The sequence below is a fragment of the Natator depressus genome, chromosome 1 (genome assembly GCF_965152275.1).
Source record: "Natator depressus isolate rNatDep1 chromosome 1, rNatDep2.hap1, whole genome shotgun sequence".
Lineage (NCBI taxonomy): Eukaryota > Metazoa > Chordata > Testudines > Cheloniidae > Natator > Natator depressus.
In genome coordinates, this window is record NC_134234.1 from 4,153,078 (window position 1) to 4,180,458 (window position 27,381).

Consider the following 27,381-nt stretch of genomic DNA (forward strand, 5'->3'; position numbering starts at 1 on the left):
GCCTGACCTTAAAAACTTCCAAGGAAGGAGATTCTACCACCTCCCTAGGTAACGCATTCCAGTGTTTCACCACCCTCCTAGTGAAAAAGGTTTTTCTAATATCCAACCTAAACCTCCCCCACTGCAACTTGAGACCATTACTCCTTGTTCTGTCATCTTCTATCACTGAGAATAGTCTAGAACCATCCTCTTTGGAACCACCTCTCAGGTAGTTGAAAGCAGCTATCAAATCCCCCCTCATTCTTCTCTTCTGCAGACTAAACAATCCCAGTTCCCTCAGCCTCTCCTCATAAGTCATGTGTTCCAGACCCCTAATCATTTTTGTTGCCCTTCGCTGGACTCGCTCCAATTTTTCCACATCCTTCTTGTAGTGTGGGGCCCAAAACTGAACACAGTACTCCAGATGAGGCCTCACCAATGTCGAATAGAGGGGAATGATCACGTCCCTCGATCTGCTGGCGATGCCCCTACTTATACATCCCAAAATGCCATTGGACTTCTTGGCAACAAGGGCACACTGTTTTTCTTCCTTCTCCTTATAACAACCTTTTACATACTTGAAAGCTCAGTCTTCTCTTTTCGAGATTAAAAAAAAAAACAATTTTTTAACCTTCCCTCAGAGGTCATGTTTTCTAAATCTTTAATCATTGTTGTTGTTCTTCTCTGGACTTTCTGCAATTTGTCCACATCTTTCCTGAAATGTGGCACCCAGAACTGGACACAATACTCGAATTGAGGCCTAATCAGCGCGGAGTAGAAGGGAAGAATTACTTTTCATGTCTTGCTTACAGTACTCCTGCTAATACATCCCAGAAGGATGTTCAATGCTAGCCATGGTAGTGAAAAAGCCCTCCACTGACTTAATATGCATAATGTGGACACGCAACTTCAACTTTATAAAATCAGACTCTAAAGGTCGACTTAAATAAATTCAACCTAATTTTGGCATTCCTTACAATGATCAGGTGGTGGCAGCATTGGGATGTCTTGTTAGCTCCCCACCTGACTAGACCAGCCCAGACCACCAACCAGGGGCACAACCTGATGGCTGGAAAGGATTGGCCCCAGGACCAGCTTTAGGGGGTAGCAAATAGGGCAATTGCCTGGGGCCCCACATCAGAGGGGTGTGTCACAAAGTTAAATTACATCATATCTTTTAAGTCACTGTGGGTATTGTAATGCAAGTATCACCATAATTTAATTTCTAAACGTCAAAATAAATCACACTAAAGCAGAGGTTTTCAAACTATGGGTAGCACCTTCGTAGGGGGTATGGAGGAGTGTTTGGGGGAGATGGTGACTGGCAATGTCAGGTGTTTGGGGCTTCAGCCCTGGACAACAGTGCTCAGGGTTCGGCCCCGGGCAATGGGACCACTTCTTAGCTTCAGACCTAGGCCCAAGCGAGTCTAATACCAGTCTTGATTACAGCAGAGTTAAGGCCACCATCCTTGATTATATGGATGTCATGAAAAGACACTCTGGTGTTGCTTTCATGAACAGAAATATCTACCACGGGCCTGGCACCAGGTGATAGCCCAAGACTGGTGGAACACTGCTTGTGGTGCCTAAAACCTGAGATCAGCACCTGCCACAACTGGACTCCCTGCCCATCCTGGCTAATAGCCAGTGACGGACTCTTTGGACCTATCCCGTGGAACTCTTTGCCAGAGGATGTTGTGCAGGACAAGATTATAATTGGTGCCTACTGCCTTTGTGCCTTGAATAACCTGAGTCCCACCGAATGTGTCTGAACATCTCCCTCCACCCTCCCTATTCTAATTGTAGCCTGTCAGTGACTCTAGCAGTCCACAAGCCTCAGGGCACATGCTGATCACTGGGGGGGGGGGGCCCTCAGGAAGCTGCTCCTCCCCATGACATGATATTGCACGATGAGGGTTTATGACTGATCAGGAGCAATCTGTGCTGCCCTCTGTCAGACAGAGGCTATCAAATGGGAGTGTCTATTACTCTGTGTTTGAAACAAGGATGTGCGAGAGCCTTTCCATTGCATGTTGTGTTTTCAGGGATTCAGCACAGAGCACGTCAGCTGCAAGGAGGAGGGGATGGTCAGGTTCTATGACGATGGGCAGCCGAATGGAAATGCTGATAGATAAATTATTACATCTAAACTTTTGCTCTTCCTTTTCTCTCTCTGGTTTCAGTAGTGCTGGACAACTCTATCAACTCTGCAAGACTCTGTTTGCTCTCACAATCCCAGCCACTGTTATTGGCAAATAATATCTTCACTCCCGGGGGAGGCTCTCAGGCTGAAGTTCTCCAGGGTCTCTTTTCTGCTCTTCCCAAGGCTCATGGAGACAAGAGAATTGTCTAGGAGTCCTGGCCAACCTAGAGTCTGCAGGGACTCTACAGAGGAATCATAAAGGTCACTGTCCAGCACCCTGAGGGTCAGACATGTGAGATTCATACGCTGATTCTCAGGGCTCTGCCTTCCTGTTGAGGTAAGGAGATTTCGTCTCTCCGTTGAGTGGGATTGCGGTGAGTTGCCTGTTTCTGCAATAAAGTTAGTGCTAAGGGCTCAGGAAGGGTTCCAGGTACAAGTCAAAAACCAGCTAGGCAGGAATTCACCAGCACAGCAACTTGAACTCTTTAATATTGTCAGAAACACCAAGGGATTTACCTGGTAAAATTGGAACTACAAAGGTATTGGAAATAATTAAGACAAATATTTGTTTTTAAGGTCACTTCCTTGTCTCTTCCTGTGTTCTTCTATCTGTCTCAGTAGCTTCCTTTTTTTGGGCTGTCTGGTTTTCTGGTTCTCTCCAGTTTTCCAGTTCAGCAACTTCACTGCCCTGTTAGGTGAAATCTTGGTCCCACTGAGATCAGTGGCAAAACTCCTAACTTCACCAGCATTTCACCCTAACTCCACAAGTAGGGACTTAAATAAATGGCCTGTGTTCACCAACCATGAGCCTCCGGTGACTGAAACTGGAGTCATCCCCTGGCCTCTAAGATGGTGTAAGCTCATTTGGAACAAAGAAGAACTGGCAGGGGACTTGCTCAGATCTCAAACTCCCAGGCTTAAAATTTCAGAACAGTCAGGATAAAAAAATATTTCAGGGCGGGAGAGGGGTCAGTATTTAATATTGGTAGCCAGACACTGAACAAGATTGTTTTGAATAACATGTGCCTTACTTCAGATGTAGTTTCAGAGTAGCAGCCGTGTTAGTCTGTATCCACAAAAAGAACAGGAGTACTTGTGGCACCTTAGAGACTAACCAATTTATTTGAGCATAAGCTTTCGTGACCTACAGCTCACTTCATTGGATGCATGCAGTGGAAAATACAGTGGGGAGATTTATATACACAGAGAACATGAAACAATGGGTGTTACCATACACACTGTAAGGAGAGTGATCAGGTAAGGTGAGCTATTACCAGTAGGAAAGCAGGGGGGAAAAAACCTTTTGTAGTGATAATCAAGGTGGGCCATTTCCAGCAGTTGACAAGAATGTCAGACGTTCTTTATTATCAGCTATTACCAGCAGGAGAGCGGGGAGGGGGGAACCTTTTGTCGTGATAATCAAGGTGGGCCACCGTCAGACGTTCTTGTCAACTGCTGGAAATGGCCCACCTTGATTATCACTACAAAAGGTTTTTTCCCTGTCGCTCTCCTGCTGGTATTAGCTCACCTTACCTGATCACTCTCCTTACAGTGTGTATGGTAACACCCATTGTTTCATGTTCTCTGTGTATATAAATCTCCCCACTGTATTTTCCACTGCATGCATCTGATGAAGTGAGCTGTAGCTCACGAAAGCTTATGATCAAATAAATTTGTTAGTCTCCAATGTGCCACAAGTCCAAGTGTGACTGGTACTATCGGGGAATTTGTTGACCCAATTTTCAACTACTGTGTAACTTAATTTTTTTACCAATTTGTTTTTTCCAAGCCTTCATGTTCGTTGTTGCCATTCATTTCTTGATTTTTACCAGTGTGTTGGTTAAATAGTTTGGCAATGTTATGCACATTGTAAAAGATGTACATCAATAATACAGTACAACAATAATACAGTAACCCAGCAATAACCCAGTTGCTTTTACACAGTAGCCAAGTTTAACTTAACTGGCAATGGTTTCTAGCTGATCGCCAACTTCATTGTCCATATATGGTAGGCTCTCTTCCCACTACAGTCGCCAGTGTCTTCTCCATGCTCCCAGTCATCCCTGGCTCCCACAACCTCCGAACCACCCCACGCTCTCCACAGCTCTTCCTCTGCAGGAAGTGAGGTGCCTCCTGGCACACCTGCTCCCTTGGTCGGTGGTAATCAGTGACTGTGTCTCACTGTACAGTAATTTCACAGAGAGACAAATGCAAAGGCACCCATGGTGCTGCTCTTGTTACACCCATACACACTGTGTGCAGCTTGGCGGACAGCTACACAGGAACAACGCACAAGCTGAGAAGTATCCACTTTATATAATGGAAGCAGGCAACCCTGACACATGTGAGGTCTGAGATCAATACAGCTGCCATGTGCAGGAGCCAGCGGCAGCTGCCTGAAACAGTGGGACACAGACAATAAACCCAGTACTTGTGGCACCTTAGAGACTAACCAATTTATTTGAGCATAAGCTTTCATGAGCTACAGCTCACTTCATCGGATGCATACTGTGGAAAGCATAGAAGATCTTTTTATACACACAAAGCATGAAAAAATGGGTGTTTACCACTACAAAAGGTTTTCTCCCCCCCCACCCCACTCTCCTGCTGGTAATAGCTTATCTAAAGTGATCACTCTCCTTACAATGTGTATGATAATCAAGTTGGGCCATTTCCAGCACAAATCCAGGTTTTCTCTACCCCCCGCCCCACACACACAACATTTTTATGGCTGACTTAGAACAACGCTTCCTCAGCTCTCGTCCCCTAACGCCCCTACTCTACTTGCGCTATATTGATGACATCTTCATCATCTAGACCCATGGAAAAGAAGCCCTTGAGGAATTCCACCATGATTTCAACAATTTCCATCCCACCATCAACCTCAGCCTGGTCCAGTCCACACAAGATATCCACTTCCTGGACACTACAGTGCTAATAAACAATGGTCACATAAACACCACCCTATACCGGAAACCTACTGACCGCTATTCCTACCTACATGCCTCCAGCTTTCACCCTGACCACACCACACGATCCATTGTCTACAGCCAAGCTCTGCGATACAACCGCATTTGCTCCAACCCCTCAGACATAGACAATCACCTACAAGATCTCTATCAAGCATTCTTACAACTTCAATACCCACCTGCGGAAGTGAAGAAACAGATTGACAGGGCCAGAAGAGTTCCCAGAAGTCACCTACTACAGGACAGGCCTAACAAAGAAAATAACAGAATGTCACTAGCCGTCACCTTCAGCCCCCAACTAAAACCCCTCCAACGCATTATTAAGGATCTACAACCTATCCTGAAGGATGACCCAACACTCTCACAAATCTTGGGAGACAGGCCAGTCCTTGCCTACAGACAGCCCCCCAACCTGAAGCAAATACTCACCAGCAATCACATACCACACAACAGAGCCACTAACCCAGGAACCTATCCTTGCAACAAAGCCCGTTGCCAACTGTGCCCACATATCTATTCAGGGGACACCATCATAGGGCCTAATCACATCAGCCACACTATCAGAGGCTCGTTCTCCTGCACATCTACCAATGTGATCTATGCCATCATGTGCCAGCAATGCCCCTCTGCCATGTACATTGGTCAAACTGGACAGTCTCTACGTAAAAGAATAAATGGACACAAATCAGATGTCAAGAATTATAACATTCATAAACCAATCGGAGAACACTTCAATCTCTCTGGTCACGCGATTACAGACATGAAAGTTGCAATTCTGCAACAAAAAAACTTCAAAACCAGACTCCAGCGAGAGACTGTTGAGTTGGAATTAATTTGCAAATTGGATACAATTAACTTAGGCTTGAATAGAGACTTGGAGTGGCTAAGTCATTATGCAAGGTAACCTATTTCCCCTTGTTTTTTCCTACCCCCTAGCCCCCTCAGACGTTCTTGTTAAACCCTGGATTTGTGCTGCAAATGGCCCACCTTGATTATCATACACATTGTAAGGAGAGTGATCACTTTAGATAAGCTATTACCAGCAGGAGAGTGGAGTGGGGGGAGAGAAAACCTTTTGTAGTGGTAAACACCCATTTTTTCATGCTTTGTGTGTATAAAAAGATCTTCTATACTTTCCACAGTATGCATCCGATGAAGTGAGCTGTAGCTCACGAAAGCTTATGCTCAAATAAATTGGTTAGTCTCTAAGGTGCCACAAGTACTCCTTTTCTTTTTGCCAATACAGACTAACAAGGCTGTTACTCTGAAATAAACCCAGGACTCTCTGCAATTGTTTGTTAGCTATTAGCCATTCACAGGAACGGTTGTACATTCGTCAGTGTGGAGATTTTATGGGCTCAAGTTATTATTTTTCTCACCTAAAATGTTCATCCATGCAGTGCCTCATGGGATTCCTCAGCTTCATGAAATACACACGTAATGTAACGTTTTCAAGTTGCCACCCTCACTTGAGACTTTGTCACCATAGGGCTACATTTACCATGGCCATGAACAGAAAAATGATTTCAGTAAGCTCAGGCACAACCCTGAAAGCAAAATGCCTCCAGCTGACTCCTGGGGACACGTTTTTAGATTCCAAGGCCAGAAGGGATCATTGTGATCATCTAGTCTGACTTTCTGTAGAGCACAGGCTGGAGAATTTTCCTAAAATTATTCCTAGGGCAGATCTTTTACAGAAATATCCATCCATAGTTTAAAACTTCTCAGTGATGGAGAATCTGCCATCACCCTTGGTAAATTGTTCCAATGTTTAATTACTCTCACCATTTTAAAAATGTATGCCTTATTTCCAGTCAGAATTGTATCATGCTACATCTGTGTATGCCAGACTGGAAAGCCTGTAGTTAACTAGTTGTTCCCCATGTAGGTACTTAGAGACTATTGTCAGGTCACCCCTTAGCCACCTTTGTTAAACTAAATAGATTGAGCTCCTTGAGTCTATCACTATAAGGCAGGTTTTTTGATATTTTAATAATTCTTGTGACTCTTCTCTGAACCCTCTTGAATGTATCAACAGCCATCTTTAATCCTGGACACCAGAACTGGACACAGGCTTCCAGCAGCAGTCACACCAGAGCGAAATAAAGAGGTAAAATAACTTCTCCACCTGTCTTTGAGATTCCCCTGGTTATCATCCCAAAATCACATTGGCTCTTTTGGCTGCAGGGTCACACTGGGAACTCATGTTTAGCTAATTATTCCTTCAGGCCCCTGTCAAGGTTCCTCCCGACTCTGAACGCTAGGGTACAGATGTGGGGACCTGCATGAAAACCTCCTAAGCTTATCTTTACCAGTTTAGGTCAAAAAGTTCCCCAAGGTACAAAATATTCCACCCTTTGTCCTTGGATTGGCCGCTACCACCACCAAACAAATACTGGTTACTGGGGAAGAGCTGACTGGAAACGTCTTTCCCCCCAAATACTTCCCAAAACCTTGCACCCCACTTCCTCAACAAGGCTTGGTAAAAAGCCTCACCAATTTGCCTAGGTGACTACAGACCCAGACCCTTGGATCTTAAGAACAATGAACAATCCTCCCAACACTTGCACCCCCCCCCCTTTCCTGGGAAATGTTGGATAAAAAGCCTCACCAATTTGCATAGGTGACCACAGACCCAAACCCTTGGATCGGAGAACAATGAAAAAGCATTCAGTTTTCTTACAAGAAGACTTTTAATAGAAATAGGAGTAAATAGAAGTAAAGAAATCCCCTCTGTAAAATCAGGATAGTAGATACCTTACAGGTTAATTAGATTCAAAACATAGAGAATCCCTCTAGGCAAAAACTTAAGTTACAAAAAAGATACAGAGACAGAAATAGTTATTCTATTCAGCACAATTCTTTTCTCAGCCATTTAAAGAAATCATAATCTAACACGTACCTAGCTAGATTACTTACTAAAAGTTCTAAGACTCCATTCCTGGCCTATCCCCGGCAAAGGCAGCATATAGACAGACACACAGACCCTTTGTTTCTCTCCCTCCTCCCAGCTTTTGAAAGTATCTTGTCTCCTCATTGGTCATTTTGGTCAGGTGCCAGCGAGGTTCCCTTTAGCTTCTTAACCCTTTACAGGTGAGAGGATTTTTCCTCTGGCCAGACACACACTCACACACACACACAGCCGAACATCTGATGACAATAAGCATGCAGCCCAAACTCTCAACGCTGTTAGACTTGGGAACATCTAGATTAAGCAGTTTCTCTCATCCCACCGGAAGTTGCAGTTCATAGTACACAGGTTTAACCCTTGAAACCTAGGCCAGTCTCCTCCATTGGAGTCTTCAGTCTTCTGAGTGTCCTTTTTGTTTGCCACACAGGTAGGGAGGGAGGGGGTGTTGCCTGATCTTTACCTTGAGTATTAATTATATAGACCACTAAAGAATCTCCAGTTATCACTTGGAGTGTTGACAGGTTCTTGTGCCCAGATCAGGCCCCGCATTATTCAAATTATTTTATAGTTAGGAACCCCGATGTGCACAGTTGTCACACTCACACGATAGGAACTCTTGTATATTTACAAATATGGTTTATTAATATATGTAGCACAGTCACAAACACCCCAACTTAACAAGATAGATAGAGAACGTACATCTGCACTTCCACATACTCACAGCATCCCTTGTAGAACACCCTGAAGTGTTATCCATCATCTTCCTCGTCAGCTTCCCCATCCTCTCAGGTGGCCATCATTCTGGCACCTCCCCAGGATTACAGCTCCTTCTTCTGCAGCCCCGAGGCGGGGATGCCACTTTTGTAACATGTTACACTGACATTGTTATGTTTGATGCATATTCAATAGGGTTTTTTTTTCCCTTTTTCGTCATTTGTATTCCCTCACCTTACTAACGCGGCAGTGTCTATTTCCTATAGGTCAGTATATCATTGACCTCAACTTATTATCATATGCGTCAATTCATTACCATGGCCCCTTTGTGATTAGGTATCACATTTGTTATTTCTCTCCTAACCGGTCATTTCATTCTGGTCTTAACTGGTTATTTTGTTTTTTTCCAAGCTGTGGTGTACCTGTTAAGTTTAAAAGGGTAAGAACTTAGGAAGGTCCCTATGCTACCTTGCTTTAACACATCATATGTGGACCTTATGCTTTAGCTCATCACCATCTATCTAGGTGACCAGTCCTGAACATAGGTGAGCCAACTTTGCTATCTGGGTGAATGGTCCCAGACTTGTATATGATAACTTTGCCTTAGTGCAACATACAGGATGTGGCCTTTAAGTCCTTTATGTTACAGCCAAACTACTTTACTATAAACCTGTTATAACTTTTTATAATAAAACAAATAATCAAAACCATAAGGAAATAAGAAATCTGTAGGAAATTATATCTCTATAGGCAAGCAAGCAGGTTAGCCCTGTAGGCTACATGGGGAAAGGAGAAAAGGTCAAATGTGGGGCCATTGTGTTCTGTTCTATACCCTTAGTCCCTGGAGAACACAAGTCCAGGCATGTCTGCTGGGCACTGTTGTGTTGCCAGGCAAGGTTGAGTAATTCCTGTGATATGACCTTGTGCAAGCCAGTCATTGCATTGTAGCTCAATTGCTGGACAATGGATGTTGATGATTGTTTGACACCTGCCCAGGCTTTGTTTACTTTTTCGTGCTGTTCTCTCTGTGGAGCTGCTGATTCCCAGCTCACAGCATGATTAAGTGACAACCATCAAATGCACTCTAATAACTTCATATGCACTAATGCTTCATATTTAGACAGAACAATGACTTTCAGCAAATCATAATCTTTCCCTGATACCTCACATAGCCTGCTATATACGCAATATCATGATTATCTATCAATGAGAAATATGGGGGTTACAGGGCACTCCTGATATATTCAGTATCACACTTATGTCTCAGACAAAGCTGGGTACCTGCAAGAAAGTGGCTCACCCAAAGAAACACGGGAAGTAACAGAGGTGCAGGCCTGTAGCAATAAATACCAAGATGCCTGTGCCCTTCATGCCAACTCTGTTGAACAAAAAGTCATAGCCCAGCATGATAATGTCTCTTTCCATGGGGAAAATCTGGCTCCTTTCCAAAGTGGGCCTTGCATCATAGATCAGACCTATGGTCCATCCAATCCAGTTTCCTCTCTCTGACAGTGACAGCCACAGGTGCTGCAGAAGAAGGTGAAAGAAACCCTGCAGTGGGTGGATGGGGGGATGACCTGACCATCGGGAGAGTGTCACCCGAATGCCTAACAGCTAGACATTGGCTTGTGCCCTGAAACACATGGGTGTATAGGCTTCCCAAAATATTTATTTGGCTGTAACTATTGTAACTGGATAGTCCCACTATCCATGTAAATGTCCAAACCCTTCCTGATTCTTGCTTAGCTCATGGCCTCAACTACCTCTTGTGACAATGAGTCCCTCAGTCTAATTAGGCATTGAGTGAAGAAAGTACTATTTATTATCAGTTTTGAATTGGCCACATTTCAGTTTAATTGAATGTCTTCTTGATCTTGTATTATAAGATGGGGGAACACATTCTCAGTGTACTCTGTACGAGTCAGTATTTTATAGACTTTTCTCATGTCCCCTCTTATTCAACTCCTTTATAAGGCAACAATCCCAGTCTTATTAATCTCTCTCAGTTTGATAGTTTCCCTAGGCTCTTGATCATTCTCTTTGCCCTTCCCTGAACCCCTGTAGTTCTGCAATATCCTCTGTGAGGAGGGTGCCCAGGACGAGAGAGGGGAGTCCAGAGGAGGGTGAAACATTGACTGACTGATCTCATGGCATTGTATTTACAATATGAGTCCCCATCCCACACAGAAGACAAGAAAAGAGCACATTTAGTGCCCATTTATAAAAAGAGAAATAAGGACAACCCAGGAAATTACAGACCAGTCAGCCTAACTTTTGTGCCCGGAAAGATAGTGTAGCAAATAATTAAGGAATCCATTTGCAAACATCTAGAAGATAATAAGGTGATAAGCAATAGTCAGCATGGATTTGTAAAGAACAAATCATGTCAAACCAACCTAATAGCCTTCTTCGACAGGGTAATGAGTCTTGTAGATAGGGGGAAAATGGAAGAAATGGTTTGTCTTAACTTCAGTAAATCATTAGACACTGTCTCACATGACCTTCTCATAAACAAACTAGGAAAATACAACCTTGATGGAGCTACTATAAAGTGGGTGCATAACTTGCTGGATAACTGTTCCGAGAACGTAGTTATCAATGGGTCACAGTCAGGTTGGAAGGGCACAAGGACTGGGGTTACACAGGATCAGTTCTGGGTCCAATTCTGTTCAATATCTTCATCAATGATTTATATCATGGCATAGAGAGTACACTTATAAAGTTTGCAGATGATACCAAGCTGGGAGAGGTTGCAAGTGCTTTGGAGGATAGGATGAACATTCAAAATGATCTGGACAAACTGGAGAAATGGTCTGAAGTAAACAGGATGAAATTCAATAAGGACAAATGCAAAATACTCCACTTAGGAAGGAACAATCAGATGCACACACACAGAATGGGAAAAGACTGCCTATCAAGGAGTACTGCAGAACAAAATCTAGGGGTCATAATGGACCACAAGTTAAATATGAGTCAACAGTGTAACGCTGTTGCCAAAAAAGCAAACATTATTCTGGGATATATTAGTAGGAGTGTTGTAAGCAAGACACGAGAATTAATTCTTCCACTCTACTCCGTGCTGATTAGGCCTCAGCTGGAGTATTGAGTCCACTTCTGGGCACCACATTTCAGGAAAGAGATGGACAAATTTGAGAGATTCCATAGAAGAGCAACAAGGATGATTAGGGGTCTGGAAAACATGACCTGTGAGAGAAGATTGAAAGAATTGGGTCTGTTTAGTCTGGAAAAGGGAAGACTGAGAGGGGAGATGGTAACCGTTTTCAAGTACCTAAAAGGTTGTTATAAGGAGGAAGAAAAACTGTTTTTTCTTAACCTCTGAAGATAGGACAAGAAGCAATGAGCTTAAATTGCAGCAAGGGAGGTTGGTTTGGACATTAGGAAAAACTTCCTAACTGTCAGGGTGGTTAGGCACTGGAATAAATTGCCTAGGGATGTTGTGGAATCTCCATCATTGGAGATTTGTAAGAGCAGGTTAGACAAACTCCTATCAGGGATGGTCTAGATGGTGATTGGTCCTGCCGTGAGTGCAGAGGACTGCACTTGATGACCTCGAGAGGTCCCTTCCTGTCCTATGATTCCATGATTCCTTGGATCCCAACGTTTTGCTTAGTTTCTGTCCATGCTTGCACTGTGAGCAGGGTTTCACAGAGCTGTGTACCATGACGCCCAGGTCCCTGTCCTGAGTTCAGACAGTTAAATTAGGATCTTGTGAGGTGTTTGAGGGGTTTACGTTTTCCCCTCAAATTGGCGTAAACGTTGCAGTTATTAACATCGAAATTCACCTGCCATCATGTTGCCCATTCACCTGGCTTGGTTAGCTCTCTCTGAGGACTTCTCTGGGCTTGACTATGACCTAAATAATCTGGTGCCATCTGTAAATGTTGCCACCTCACTGCTCATCCCCCTTTCTAGATTGGTAATAACTATAAAATATTTACCGTACTATTTGTTATAAACTGTGTTACTCCATGGCTGTGCTTCTCTCCCTTTGCAGACACCTCGAACATTTCTAAGCCCAATCAATGCATCAACCTCACCTCATGGCATCTTTCAACCTCACCCGCTCTGACCCTTCAACATTCATCCTTATGGGCATCCCTGGCCTGGAAGCTGCCCATATCCTGATTTCCATCCCTTTGTCTATGTTCTACATTATCAGCCTGTTGGGAAATTTCGTGGTTCTGTTTGTTGTAGTGAAAGAGCAGACCCTACACAAGCCGATGTACCTGCTGCTCTGCATGCTGGCGCTCACAGACATCAGCATGTCTAGCTCTGTCATACCGAAGGCACTGTGTATATTTTGGTTCAATCTGAAAGGCATTACTGTGGATGGCTGCCTCACCCAGATGTTCTTCCTTCATGTGGTTTCTGTTATGCACTCATCTATCCTTGTGACAATGGCCTTCGATCGCTACATTGCCATATGTAACCCTCTGAGATACGCCACCATCCTCACCAATGCACGAATAGCTAAGCTAGGGCTAGTGGGTTTGATAAGAGTTGTTCTCTTCATTCTGCCCATGCCCCTGCTCCTGAAGAGGCAACCATTCTGTACCAACCGCATTATCCCCCACATGTACTGCGAGCACATAGCTGTGGTGAAGATATCCACAGGGGACATCACAGTCAACAAGATGTATGGCTTGGTGATAGCTGTTACAGTTATCGGGTTAGACCTGATGCTCATTGCCCTGTCCTACGGTCTCGTCATCAGGGCCATCCTCAGAATCTCCACCAAGAAAGCCCACCAGAAAGCACTCAACACCTGTACAGCCCACATCTGTGTGATGCTGATGTCTTATACTCCCTCCCTCTTCTCCAAGTTGACACACCGGTTTGGTCAGAGCATCGCTCCCCATGTTCACATCATCTTGACCAACCTCTATCTCCTCATTCCCCCCATGCTCAATCCTATCATTTATGGGGTCAAAACCAAAGAGCTTCGTGACAAAGTGGTCAAGTACATCTGCAGAAGGTGATCGCTGGGGGCCACTGACTTTAAACCTGCATAACAAGAGGAGGAAGGCTATCTCCTCATCAGTCAAGTACGCTCTGTTTCATTTTGGCTGAGCTCAGCATTGTGGAAGTTCAGTCTGAGAATGTCTTCACACCTAACATCATATCACTCTATCGCCAAGCACTGCTCCTTGTGTTCATGAATTCTCTCTATCTTAACATCACCTGATCTCTTTCAGTGTCACCCATCAGCCCGCATCCCTATACTCACTGTCACTCAGACTTTTCGTGATTTCCACACCACCAGCAGATAGTGCAGCTTTATAAAATAAGGTGGCTTGCCATTAGCCCCTTTGTGAACAGGGTTCTTGGTCAGTTTGACAAATGGAAGCTACACTTGCTGATAGCCAAGACAAAAAAACAAACTACACTGCTGAACTTCTTTATCATATGTGCAGTGATCTGGTGAGCAAAATTTACCTGATTTTTCTACGTCCAATCCTTCAGGAAGCTTGGATGATAAACCAAATATTTCAGTTTGAAAATGCTAACACAGGAAAGGACATTTTACTAAAACTTATTGGTGAGAGTTGTGAAAACGTGTTTTTGAGAACAGGACTTCTGTGTTAAACCATGGCATCACCTTTGAGTCAAACTTCTTACCACTTTGTGCAGTCGATTTTGGAATTGCTTTCAGGTGGACCTTTCAAAACACACACTAACCCTCAAAAATGTCAAAAGTAGATGTCAAGATTTCATCTTGGAGTTCATGAAACAGATGAAACAGAGATTGCCACCAAACGTCAAGGTGATTAAATCACTTGCAGTACTAAGTACTTCATGACCTATATGGGCTGATATCTCATTTTTGCCATTGTTTTGTGGAGGCTTGGACAACTGGGGAAGCAATGGAGAGTTTTGCTTCTGGTTCACTGGCCTCATACTCAGGACAACCAAGTAGAGCAGTTTGGGATTGAAGTTCTCAAACACATGGATGCTGCTGAGGATAAAAACTTTAATGAATTTTGCTCAGTTCTTCTTTCATTGCTGTCCCTACCTTTTAGCAGTGCTGCAGTTGAAAGACTGTTTTCTCAAATGAACTTGATAAAAACAAAACTGCACAACAAGATGCAAGAGGAACTTTTAGCAAACATTCTTTGTGTTAGGGTGTACATTGTTGACTTGAATTTATTGGCTAGTTTAAATATGGCTCCCCAATTATCTGATCAGAAGAGATTCGGTTCTTTTCCCAATTCAGGCAACGGGATTAGAAAACTCAGAGAATTCAATGACATGAGTAGACCCTCAGGTTGCATGTGGCAAGGACACTTATACTGAGGACAATACCAGAATATTAAGATCTTTATTAAAATGAATGAAAGAATAATAAATGATATAAAACATAGAGTCACAAAGAAGTAATACAGTTATATGAGCACTGGTGGTAACATCTCTATTCTAAACGACTACTTAAACTAGTATACCCATACCCTTCCCGGAATACCTGGTAGTCAGAAACAGAGCACCAGCCTCATCTCTGGCATGCATAATGAATATGATTGTGCAGGCTTCCCAAGTTGATTGGGATTAGGTTCGAGTGTTAAGTAGCTAAGCTATACTGCAAAGAGGAGCTGATAGTTTGATAGGAGATAGAAAGAGTGGCTCTCCTGCACGGTTATTCACCCTCTGATAGGGTCCTGGCACTGCCTTAATTAGGGCCCAATCTACCATATCCAAAACTTATTTTCTCACCCAGATAATTCTTTGGGTACACTTACTCTATAGGCTAACATATTATAACATATATTCATGGAAGATAGGTCCGTCAATAGCTATTAGCCAGGATGGGCAGGGATGGTGTGCCCAGCCTCTGTTTGCCAGAAGCTGTGATTGGACGCCAGGGCATGGACCACTTGATGATTCCCTGTTCTGTTCATTCCCTTTGGGGCACCTGCCATTGGCCACTGTCAGAGGACAGGATACTGGGCTTGTCATACTGACTTTCTCTGGCTAATCATGCATGATACAGGCCTGTAGGTTCCTTGCATTACAGCCAACTACAATGAATAACTATTATGCATAATATATACTAGAATTCAACATAAACAAAAACCCAAGAAAATAATATAATCAATAAAACCAATAAAGAAAACATATTCTGCAATCTAGCAATCTAGCAAACTGGCCTTATGGGCTACAAGTCCCCCCTTCGATAGGGTGATTGCATAAAACTCCCATCACATAGATGAAGGGGTGGATAGCGGATGTGTGCCGACATGCCATGAGTGCAGGGGAATGGAGAAGATGACCTCTTGAGGTCCCTTCCAGTGCCATGATTCTATGTTCCACATTAATTTCCACCTCTCAGGATGGAGGCAGGATTTCATAATGGTGTTCTACCTTCTGATATATCTCTAGCATAGACATTTTGGATACATATTTACCAGGATCAATATCTGTTGCCTGTATGGACAATTGCTCTCTTTCTTCTAATTTGTTAATCTTACATTGTATATATCCTAAAATAATTCTTATTGCAATACCATGTACAGTAATCCATCCCTTTAATCCAACTTCTTCCCAGGGGACATTTACTGCCTGATCTCCCTGCACCTAATAATTGGACAATAGCTTGTTTAGCCTCATCCATGTCATTTGTAATTGAATGAGATGTGTTTCCTTTTGAATTAATAGACGCATGGAACTGGAAGGGCCCTCGAGATGTCATCAAGTCCAGTCCCCTGCACTCATGGCAGGACCAGCTCCATCTATAACATCCCAGACAAGTGTTTGTCCAACCTGCTATTAAAAATCTCTAATCATGGAGATTCCACAACCTCCCTAGGCAATGTATTCCAGTGCCTAACCACCCTGACAGTTTGGACATTTTTCCTTTCATTTGTTACTTGATGTATAAATTGATGTGTTAATAATAAATAATAATAATAATAAATAATAATAATTAATAATAAAAACCTTTGTTTAATAGATTGGGCTACTTTTAGATTAGTATGTATGTGGCTTTGGGGCTATTAATGCAGTAGAAATCTGGCAACGCGGGCAGGGGTCAGAGAAGCAGCCCAGCAGAGCCAGAGCTGGGCTGGAGCCAAGGACACAGAACGGAGCCAGAAGAGCGAGAGCTGGGCTTGTGGCAGAGCAGCGGTGCTGAGGCAGAGCTGGGGAGATGCAGCTGGAGCAGACCAGGACCGGGAGCCAGGACAGTGGACACCAAATATGCCACTAGCAGAGCATTATGAGCAGCTAGGACAGGAGTGGGCAAACTTTTTGGCCCAAGGGCCACACCTGGGTATGGAAATTGTATGGAGAGCCATGAATGCTCATGAAATTGGGGGTTGGGGTGCGGGAGGGAGTGAGGGCTCCAGCTGGGGGTGGAGGAGGTCAGGGGTGCAGGCTCCTGGTGGTGCTTACCTCAAGCAGCTCCTGGAAGCAGTGGCATGTCCCACTCCGGCTCCTAGGTGGAGGCGCGGCCAGGCACCTCTGCATGCTGCCCGGTCCCCACGTGCCGCCCCTGCAGCACCCATTGGCCACAGTTCCTAGACAATGGGGCTGCGCCGTTGGCACTTAGGGTGGGGTCAGTGTGTGGAACTCCCTGGCTGCCCCTACATGTAGGAGCCAGAGTGGGGGACATGCTGCAGTTTCCAGGAGCAATGCAGAGCCACTGCACATGTGGAGCAGGTCAAGCCTCCATCTCCGCACCCCAGCTGGAGTGGAGCTAGCCCCAAACCCCACTCCCTGGTGGGAACTCGAGGGCCAGATTAAGGCACCTGAAGTGCCGGATGTGGCCCCCAGGCCATAGCTTGCCAATCCCTAAGCTGGGAAGAGCAAGGTGGATCCATGGACAGAGGGCCCAGCACAGGGAGATGTTGCTAGCCAGCAGGGCCTTGAAGGCTGGACTCAGAAAGGGAGATGTGGATCTGATGGGAGGGCAGATGCTGGGGAGAAGGCTCCTGCCAGCTAGAACCTGAGGGCATGTGGCTACTGTCAGAGCAGGTGTCTGACCCATGGTATCACCACAGCACAGCCAGGAGGCCTGAGACGTGAACTTTCAGAGTGTGAACAGACTGTGAACTTTCTTTACATCCCCGAGACGGCTGTTTGCAGTGTTTCTCATGCCCATAAGGCGGGTCCCTTCTTTCCTTGAACCTTTCCCATTTGTTCCTTATTTTTCTTAGAGTTGCTGTTTAATACATTGTACGTGGTTTGATCAGCAGGTCAGGGGAAGGGCTGGTGTGGAGTCAGCATCCACAGTCAGGACACCCTAGCCCAGTGCTCTTCACTGCAAGGCCCGTGAGCTCGTGGCAGCTCCCAGTGACCCTAAGTGCAGCTCCCTGCCTAAGGTCCCTCTAAGCTGAGCGGCCGCACAGCAGGCTTTGATTAGCTGTGCAGCAGCTCCAGAGGGCCACACAGCAGGGATCTGGACAGGAGAGAGGTAGAGGGTGGTCAGGAACTGGGGAAGGGAGGGAGTTGGGGCTTTCAGGCTACCCTGGGCCTCTTTCCATGGCCCCAGACCTCCCTGATGCTGGAGGGGACAGAGGGCCCCTTCCCCAGAGCTAGCTGCTGCTCGCAGTGAGAGGGCTGGGGTGAGTCCTCTGGCCCCAGCCCTGGGGCAGCCTGCCTGAACCCTAAACTTCTCATCCCTGGCCCCACCCAAGATTAATTTTTTTATGTGCACCAATAGACTTTGTCTTAGTTACACGAGTGGCTCTGTCACCTTACATCGTTCAGGAGTAGTGAGCAACGTGTTATTTAGTAGTTGATGTGGTTCCCACATTGAAGGCTTTTTGCCAAGGTGGTCCCCACTTCAAAAATAGTGAAGAGCACTGCCCTAGACCATGTCCTAAATGATCACAATCAGACTGGGTGGCAAACCTAGGGCTGGTCGTTGATGGACCAGGGTGAGGTACTGAAGGGGGTGTGATTTGATACCTCCCATGTGCTGTGGACCGACAGCCAGCTGGGCTCACAGAGGGAGGCAGCCAGCCAGGTGAGAGACACGCAGCGCTGGAGAGGACAGACCCAAGCTGCAGCTTGACCAGGCAGGCACTAAGCCAGCTAACTCCTCCAGTGGAAGCAGGGATCCCCACTCTCCCGGGACAGAGGGCCCCCTGCGTTAGAAGCCGTGCTTGGAGTGGGGCTTGGATGGAAGAGGTTCCCAATCTGATCTCTGGGATGGATGGCTGAGGTTGGTGGGGGGTGAGGAGGAGATGGAGGAGGGGTGCATGTGCCAGCAGCTCTGTGTCGTAGCTGAGGGTTCGGATCCTCCCTGGTATCTAGGTTGTGGTGGGGGTGGGCCCGCATTACTGTCCTCTAAGAGCCCCAGACCTGTCCAGGAAAGGGCTTGCTTTTTCCCCCGGCCCTCCTGCCAGGGAGGGGAGTGCACACTTGGCTCCCCACAGGTGAGCACCACGCTAACCCGGGGCACTTCAGCCTGCTCCCAGCCTCCCCCTGCAGACGAGTGACATGTGGGGACACACCGTTTTCTCCCAGGGTTTGCCTGCCAAGTGCTTTGGTCCCTGCACGGCACTTGCTGGAGCTGGGGACCAGGAGAGCCAAACAAACAGCACATGCACCAAATGGCTGGGAGATGTAGGGAGAGGCTGCTGCTTTAGCTCTGAAGAGAGAGGTATAGGAGAAACAGCTGCTTTCCCATAGGGGTACTGAGGGTAAGGATAAGGCTGCCTGGGGACGGGGTGTGTGTGACTTGAGTTGTGGGGGGAGGGGACCATTACATTTGCACACACACACCAACTATCAGCAGATTTGGGTCCTCTCTGCTCCCCAGGCTCAGAAGCTTCACTCGCTTGGCCCTGGGGCTGCCTCCCCAATGTCAGGCAGGCAGATGGACAGGAGGTAAATGGGTGTGAGATCAGCTTCCCCATGTGCCTCCCCCGCTCTGAATAGGAATGGGGGCCACAGTGGGTAGGGGAGTAGCCTGCTGATCCCTGCGCTGAGCCCTGTACCAGGGATGTTCCCAGCACAGTGGCTTTGGAGTTTTAATGCCAAATTAACCATTAAGTAGATGGCGCCTGCCTGCTGTGACCACCTTGAAACCCATCTCCCTTTCTTTCAATCCCTGATTGCCTATCCCCACCCTCCGGCTTTCTGTTTGTAACTGTTTCTGTTCCCACCAGCTGTACTTCACAGAATACTGACCTTCCTTGGGGCAAGGCCTTGGCTACGCTGTTGGGGAAAGTGCTGTGCACATTTCTATACTGCATCAAGAATAAGGAAACTCCTTCCTTTACTCCCATCTCTGACTTAATCCCATATCCTGCAAACCTTCTTTGTTTTCTGGAAGTCACTGGGATTCCTGCTGTTAGTGTGAGAACAATGTGTGATTCAGAGTAGCAGCCGTCTTAGTCTGTATTCACAAAAAGAAAAGGAGGACTTGTGGCACCTTAGAGACTAACCAATTTATTTGAGCATAAGCTTTCGTGAGCTACAGCTCACTTCATCGGATGTTAGTCTGTATTCGCAAAAAGATGCATCCGATGAAGTGAGCTGTAGCTCACGAAAGCTTATGCTCAAATAATGTGGGATTGTGACTTACAGGGTTTCAGGCACTTAAACTGGGAGACAACTCTAGCAGGAGATAACACTCCCTCCCTTCCCCCACCCTCCCACACTTCAACCCTGCTGCTCTAGTGCCTTATAAATAGGCTTGGAGAATTCCTTTTCTTTTTTATAACTGATGGGTAATAGCGAGGCTTTATCTGTAAGCTTTTTTGTATTTTATCTTTTTTAATTTTCACAATTATGGGAAATTATGGGGGGAGGTCAGATATGTTTTCTATGACAGTAGAAGCTGAGATTCAAAGAGTTCAAGATTTAAAGCTGCTACAACGCAAACCTGTGACAAATGTCCTATAATTGGGTGGTTCTCTGTTTTTTTTGCAAAAAGAACAGGAGGACTTGTGGCACCTTAGAGACTAACAACTTTATTTGAGCATAAGCTTTCGTGAGCTACAGCTCACTTCATCGGATGCATCTTTTTGCGAATACAGACTAACACGGCTGCTACTCTGAAACCTGGGTGTTTTGGTATTTCAGGAAACTTGGAAGGAAAGAAAATGTCACCAGGACCTAAAGGAGAGATGTCAGGTGTGCAGAACAGGAAATGAAAAGTAATGAGTGCAAGTGAAGAAAGGTGAAGATGCAATGAAAAAGTGCTTGAAATCTGTTAAGAGCAACCCATGCAGTAATCCTGAGATGGTCATAGAAGAGACATCAGAAGAGAAATGCATAGGTGATCCACAATTCAACATTCAAGAATCATTGCAAGAGAACCAGAGAGACCTAAATAAAACAGAAATTCTTTATCTAGACCAGAATAATGCTGATGCCACTAGCCATAGAGACGAAATGATTCCCATTACAGGCCTTGGCGATGCCATTTCTGATTCTGCTTCATGGCCCAATCTAACACCCAAATTCAGGGTGACCAACGGGCCACCAAAAGTAAAAGGACATGAATTCTCCTCTGGAGAAGCAGAATCACCATTTTCTATGATATTTTTATACAGAAAGCTTGAAAATGGCAAAGTTCTGAAGCCGCGCTGGCTGCTCTCCTTGGATTCCACTGACAAGGTTTTTTATTTCTGCTGCAAGCTCTTTGACTTGACTCCAAAACAATCCCTTGCACCTGAGGGGTCGAATGATTAGTAGCACGTGTCTCAGCTTCCCTTGTGTCATGAAATGTCACATTGTCATTTCAATTCCTTTCAAATGTGAGTTGAAACAGAGCAAAAGCTAAAACAGAATAATTGAATCCACATGGGACTTTCTTTGGGCTTACTTTAAACCCAGTTTCCTGAATCTTTTGTAACACTCTATCCAATAGTTCCAAATTCCCTTCTCTGGTCTCATTACAAATCAGGATGTTATCCACATGTGACCCTGAGGCACTGAGACCACGAGAGGGAGAGTGAAGTTTGGCTGCTCTACAGCCTGAGTTAGGGGCCAGCTGGCTTTTAGCTCATGCGGTAGGGGATCATGGCTTTAGCCCCAAAGGTCCCAGGTTCAATCCCACTCGCTGATGACCCGGGTCCATTGACATTACACACATAAGAAAATCACACTGTCTCTTTCAGGGATCTCCTCCCACATCTTGATTACAGGGGCATCCTGGCAAAACACAACTGCTTCCTTTGAAAGGGAAAAGCAAATTTTTAATCGCTGTCCCAATGTCAAAGGATAGCAAAGTACGCATTGGCTAAATCAAAAACAGGAAAAGCACTGCTCCCCAACACACACACAGTGGATGCCATTGGTGATGTCCCCCAATCCAAGGGGGGAAATTAACTACCAGACTCCAGGTCTTGATGTCACTGTTAAGGAACAGCCAGAGAACAACAGTAGTGGGGCTTAACTGTTTCACTAAAATCCCTTGGCTTTAAAAGCCCATCGATTGTTTCTTTCAGGCAGCTTCTGTCTCCCTTGGATACCTGTACCGCTTCTGGGGTGGGGTATCGGGGCCTGTAACTAGGGTCTCTGCCTCCATTTTGCCACATTCTGTTTTATTCTTGGCCCACGCCTTCCAGTGTTTCTGCAATTGGCAACATTCAGATACCTTAAGGGCTGCTATCTGGTGCTTGCTAAAATCTCCACTGGCTCCCAGGATGTGCCAGAAGGTGTTTTCCTTCTAACCTGATTAGCAAAATCAACTAACACTCTTAATTCTCTTAAGACATCAGTTCCCAAAATCCCTTCTCCTCCCAAATTCATTAAGCCAAATTAGTCTTTATTTCCCCTCTTTCACACTTAATACAAAATATTTCTGCAGAAGGGAACAACATTCTTTGTCTCATTAAACCCCTGTAAAGACTTAACTACAGCCAGAGGGTCTAACAGGTTCTTATTCTGAGTACTCATCAAAGAATAAGTGGCACTTGTGTCTAACAACAAATTCTGTCCAAAAGCCCCTCCTTCAAACTTCACATAAAACATGAACCTCCTTCACCCATCAGTGTCTAAAGGTGCCATATCTGCGGATCTCTGGCCTCCCTACAGGGAGGCAAATGGCTGTGGTATTGGTGCACTCCGGGGTTTTCCTGCATGCTCAGTCAGCCTTAACAAAAATTCCAGGGTGGACAAGCCTTAGGGGATATCTCTAAATTTTCACCTACAAGGAATCAAGAGCTTTGACTTGACCCTTGAAGCGCCTGACTTCATTCACTTTCCTTTTTTCATTTTTGCTCTCCTTTAACTTTTTATTTAGGAGAGGCCATAGCTTTAAACAAGATTGTTTCATGCAGACACAAACTTTTCAATCTTTGGGCCAGATCCTTCATTTGGAAATTTACTGATTTTCTCAAAAATGCTTCCTAGGTACTAATCTATAATTGCCTGGCAACTATATCCTCAAAGATAATAAATACTTTCAATGGAGCGGGGTGGGGCAGGAGAAAGAGAAGGGAGAGAGAGCGGGGGCAAGAGAAAAAGCAGAGAGAGGGAAAAAGTGGAGAGGGGGAGAAGAAGCAAAGATGGGAAATGAGAAAAGCATGACTTAGGCTGAAAGGAAAACCTAAGCAGAGGAAAGTACAGAGAACAACTATGAATCTAGAAGTAGGCCCATAGGGGCCAAAGCATCTAGAAACCCCTACCCTGAGCTCCTATTCTGGCACCAAGAGGTGAGTGGGAGTTGCTGCCACATATGCCAGAGTGAGACCAGCCATTACAAGGCTGTTGCTCTGGGTTAATGGCTCAACCAGTTTTCCTGAGGCTCTAGTCTGGTCAGGGGTGAAGAGCCTGACCTCTACCCATTCTTCCCCTCCTGGGTTATTCCCTGGGGGACCAATATCAACTACCATGGGGGCTATGGGTTTCTGCAACTCTTCCAGAATTTCAAGCAAGGGGCGGTGATGGGTTGGGTCACAGATACTCCCTCAAGACTGTCATTAGATGTGCTGGGATACCACTAAGAACAAACCCCCCTGCCAGAGAATGCTTCCCTCCGCTCCCGTCTTATAGATTCATAGATTCATAGATATTAAGGTCAGAAGGAACCATTATGATCATCTAGTCTGACCTCCTGCACAACGCAGGCCACAGAATCTCACCCACTCACTCCTTCGAAAAACCTTTCACCTATGTCTGAGCTATTAAAGTCCTCAAATCGTGGTTTAAAGACTTCAAGGAGCAGAGAATCCTCCAGCAAGTGACCCGTGTCCCATGCTACAGAGGAAGGTGAAAAACCTCCAGGGCCTCTTCCAATCTGCCCTGGAGGAAAATTCCTTCCCGGCCCCAAATACGGCGATCAGCTAAACCCTGAGCATATGGGCAAGATTCACCAGCCAGATACCCAGGAAAGTATTCTGTGTAGTAACTCAGATCCCACCCCATCTAACATCGCATCACAGGGCATTGGGCCTATTTACCAGGAATATTTAAAGATCAATTAATTGCCAAAATCATGTTATCCCATCATACCTTGCTGAGCTAGACACACCAGTTGGCCCCAGCACTGACCAAGAGGTTGGGCCATGCCCCCCTGCAGTTCCCAGAAACTAGGATTCACTTAGCCCAGGGGCTTCTCAGTTAACAGGGACCTTCCCAGCACCCAGTACTCAGTCTTTCTGGGAGCCTAAACCCCAACTAAAACTCGTAAATTGTTCTCCCTCTATAACACTGATAGAGAGATATGCACAGCTGTTTGCTCCCCCAAGTATTAATCACTTACTCTGGGGTAATTAATAAACAAAAATGATTTTATTAACTATAAAAAGTAGAATTTAAGTAGTTCCAAGTAAAAACAGACAGAACAAAGTTACCAAGCAAAATAAAACAAAACACGAAAGTCTAAGCCTAATACATTAAGAAACTGAATACAGATAAATCTCACCCTCAGAGATGTTCCAATAAGTTTCTTTCACAGACTAGACTCCTTTCTAGTCTGGGCCCAATCCTTTTCAGACCAACATTGTAGGTTATGGCCTGGGTCCAGCAATCACCCACACCCCCGTAGTTACAGTCCTTTGTTTCAGTTTCTTTCAGGCATCTCTTTGGGGTAGAGAGGCCATCTCTTGAGCCAGCTGAAGACAAAATGTAGAGGCTTCCAGGGCCTTCTATATTCTCGGTCTTGTGGGCGGAAACCCCTTTGTTCTTCTGTGCAAAATTGCAGCAACAAGATGGAGTTTGTAACCACCTGGGCAAGTCACATGTCCATGAATGATTCAGCTTTTTGCAGGCCAATGCCATTGTTTACATGTTAGTTGGAATGTTCCCAGGAAAGCTCAAAGTGGATTGGCATCTCCCAAAGTCCATGTTAGTTAAGTACTCCCAATTACTTTAATAATCATTTCACAACATGTTGGCCAAACCTTCCTTATGTGTTTCCTACAGCAAACACTTTAAATACAAGCATAGAGCCAACACTAATAACTTCAGATATAAAAATGACACATGCATACAAATAGGATGAATATATTCAGTAGATCATAACCTTTGCAAAGATATGTTATATGGCATATCTAGCATAAAGCATATTCCAGTTATGTCATATTTATACTCTTAAGCATATTTCCATAAACATATAGAGTGCAACATCACAGGGACCATACAGGGACTGCCCAGAAGAGTAAAGAGAAAAGGAAGCTAATGGGAATCACCCCCTCATTCTCATAATGAGAAGGATAGGAGTAGAGATATGATGCTGACTCACTTCACTTTCTAAGGCTATGATGCCCACAAATTGGAACCACTATTTCCCTCTGCTCTTCCCACATAGGTTTGAGAACACAACTTTGACTCTTACATTCTCCGAGATCTGCCTGGGTCTTATCCTGGAATTATTTTGGTAAGGCTCTAACAGCACATTCACTCTCAGTTTTCTGTTGTTTCAATCCTGACACTTACTGTTTCAATGTGTTATTCCATCTTTGACTGTCACACACCTGCTTATGAAGTACCACTATCTGAGCTGCCCTCAGTCTGCACATTGCTTTCTCTTTCACAGCTTTCTCTATTTCTGTCTTGAACACTTTTATCTGCTTATCTGCCAACATCGTTGCAATATGCTTACAGAGCTGCAGGAATGCTTCGGGGATCGGTGAAGCTCCCAGGCTTCCAAACGTCATTATCATGCACATGAATGAAATCTGCCAAGTTTTTATCCAAATCTAATTCTAGCTTTCTTTCTCTCCAGGTGTTCCCTGTCCTTCTGACATATGCTTTATTCAACAAGGTTTTTCAGCCCAAGCCCATAAATAAACAACAAAATTTGACAGTGAATCAACTCACACACTATGTCATGGAGAATTACAGTTTGCTACCCTGATCTACTGCCCACTTCACCTATTGAAACAAACAAACAAACAAACAAACAAACAAACAAACAAACAAACAAACAAACAAACAAACAAACAAACAAACCACTTGCATTAATCTTTCCAGTCCCCTCCTGGCTGGCTCACCAAAATCTGTTACCAGGGGTTTTCAGAACCCCCAGCAGGAGATTAACTATTAAATTTTACTATTTCACTCCAGGCGATGTCAGGAATAAATCAACTGGAACACAGCAATTCTGTCTGATCAAGGATTAAATGCAAGTAAGTATGCCTTTGTCTAACACTGCAGTTTATTTGATTTAAGCACACAAAGACATAAGCAATAGGTTTAGAAGATCCCAGATATTTACCTAACATCTGGTATGGTATTGAATAATTAACAACAGATTCACAGTGGCCATTTGCTCACCCACTGGGGAGACAGGGTGTCAGGAAAAGGCACTCTCAAGATGGCTTCAGAGGACTGCTCCAAAGTACACTGTATTTGATAATCTTTTATAACCTCTAAAAAAAAAACCCATAGGTCACAGTGACCCCTCCAGGATCATCACTTTTCCTAATTTTAAATAAACTTCTAATATCAGAGGCATCTAGACTCAAGGTTTTCATCCATTTATCTTCTTCCATTCTCACTTATTTACTTGTCTGTCCACTCCTCCCATTCTGATTAGCAGAAGCTTCCAGCTAGGTTTTGAACTTGCATCTAAAAGCCTGCTTTCCAATCAACCCTTAACTATGTGGTGTTCTATTTTATTAATGAATAGTGGCTGAATACACATCATAGGGTTGCCATTATCTTGATCACTTTCTGGGTTACACACCCCTCAAATCCAGGGTAACACAGTCCAGTTCTCAAAAACACACACTTTAACAACTCTCACCAATAAGCTCTAGTAGAGCATTCCTAATTTCTACAGCTGCTTTCCTGTATTAACACTTTCCAATTCAAACATTTGGATTATCCTCAAGCATCCTGAAGTATTGGAAGGAGAAACATCAGGTAAATTTTGCTCACCAGATCACCGTACATATGACAAAGAAGTTCAGCATTGTAGATGATTTCTTTGTTTTGGCTATCAGAAAGTGCAGTTTTAGTTTGTCAAACTGATCAAGAACCCTGTTCACAGAGGGACTAATGGAAAGTCACCTTGCTTCAGAAAGCTGCAGTATCTTCTGGTGGTCTGAAAGTCATCAAAAGTCTGAGTGACAGGGTGTGTGGGGGTAGAGTCTGACAGGTGACACTGAAAGAGATGAGGTGATGGTCAGAAAGAGGGAAGTTTGGAGAGAGCCATGCTTGGTGATGGAGTGATGTTAGGTGTGAGGAACTTCTCAGACCGTGAACTTCCACAATGCTGAGCTGAGCCAAACTGGGACAGAGCACCC

At 44.8% G+C, this 27,381-nt stretch overlaps 1 pseudogene; it reads left to right on the forward strand.

Moving 5' to 3' along the window:
- Window positions 1–7,117: 7,117 nt before the first annotated feature.
- On the forward strand, window positions 7,118–13,716 carry LOC141974993 (olfactory receptor 52P1-like; annotated as a pseudogene).
- Window positions 13,717–27,381: the final 13,665 nt, after the last annotated feature.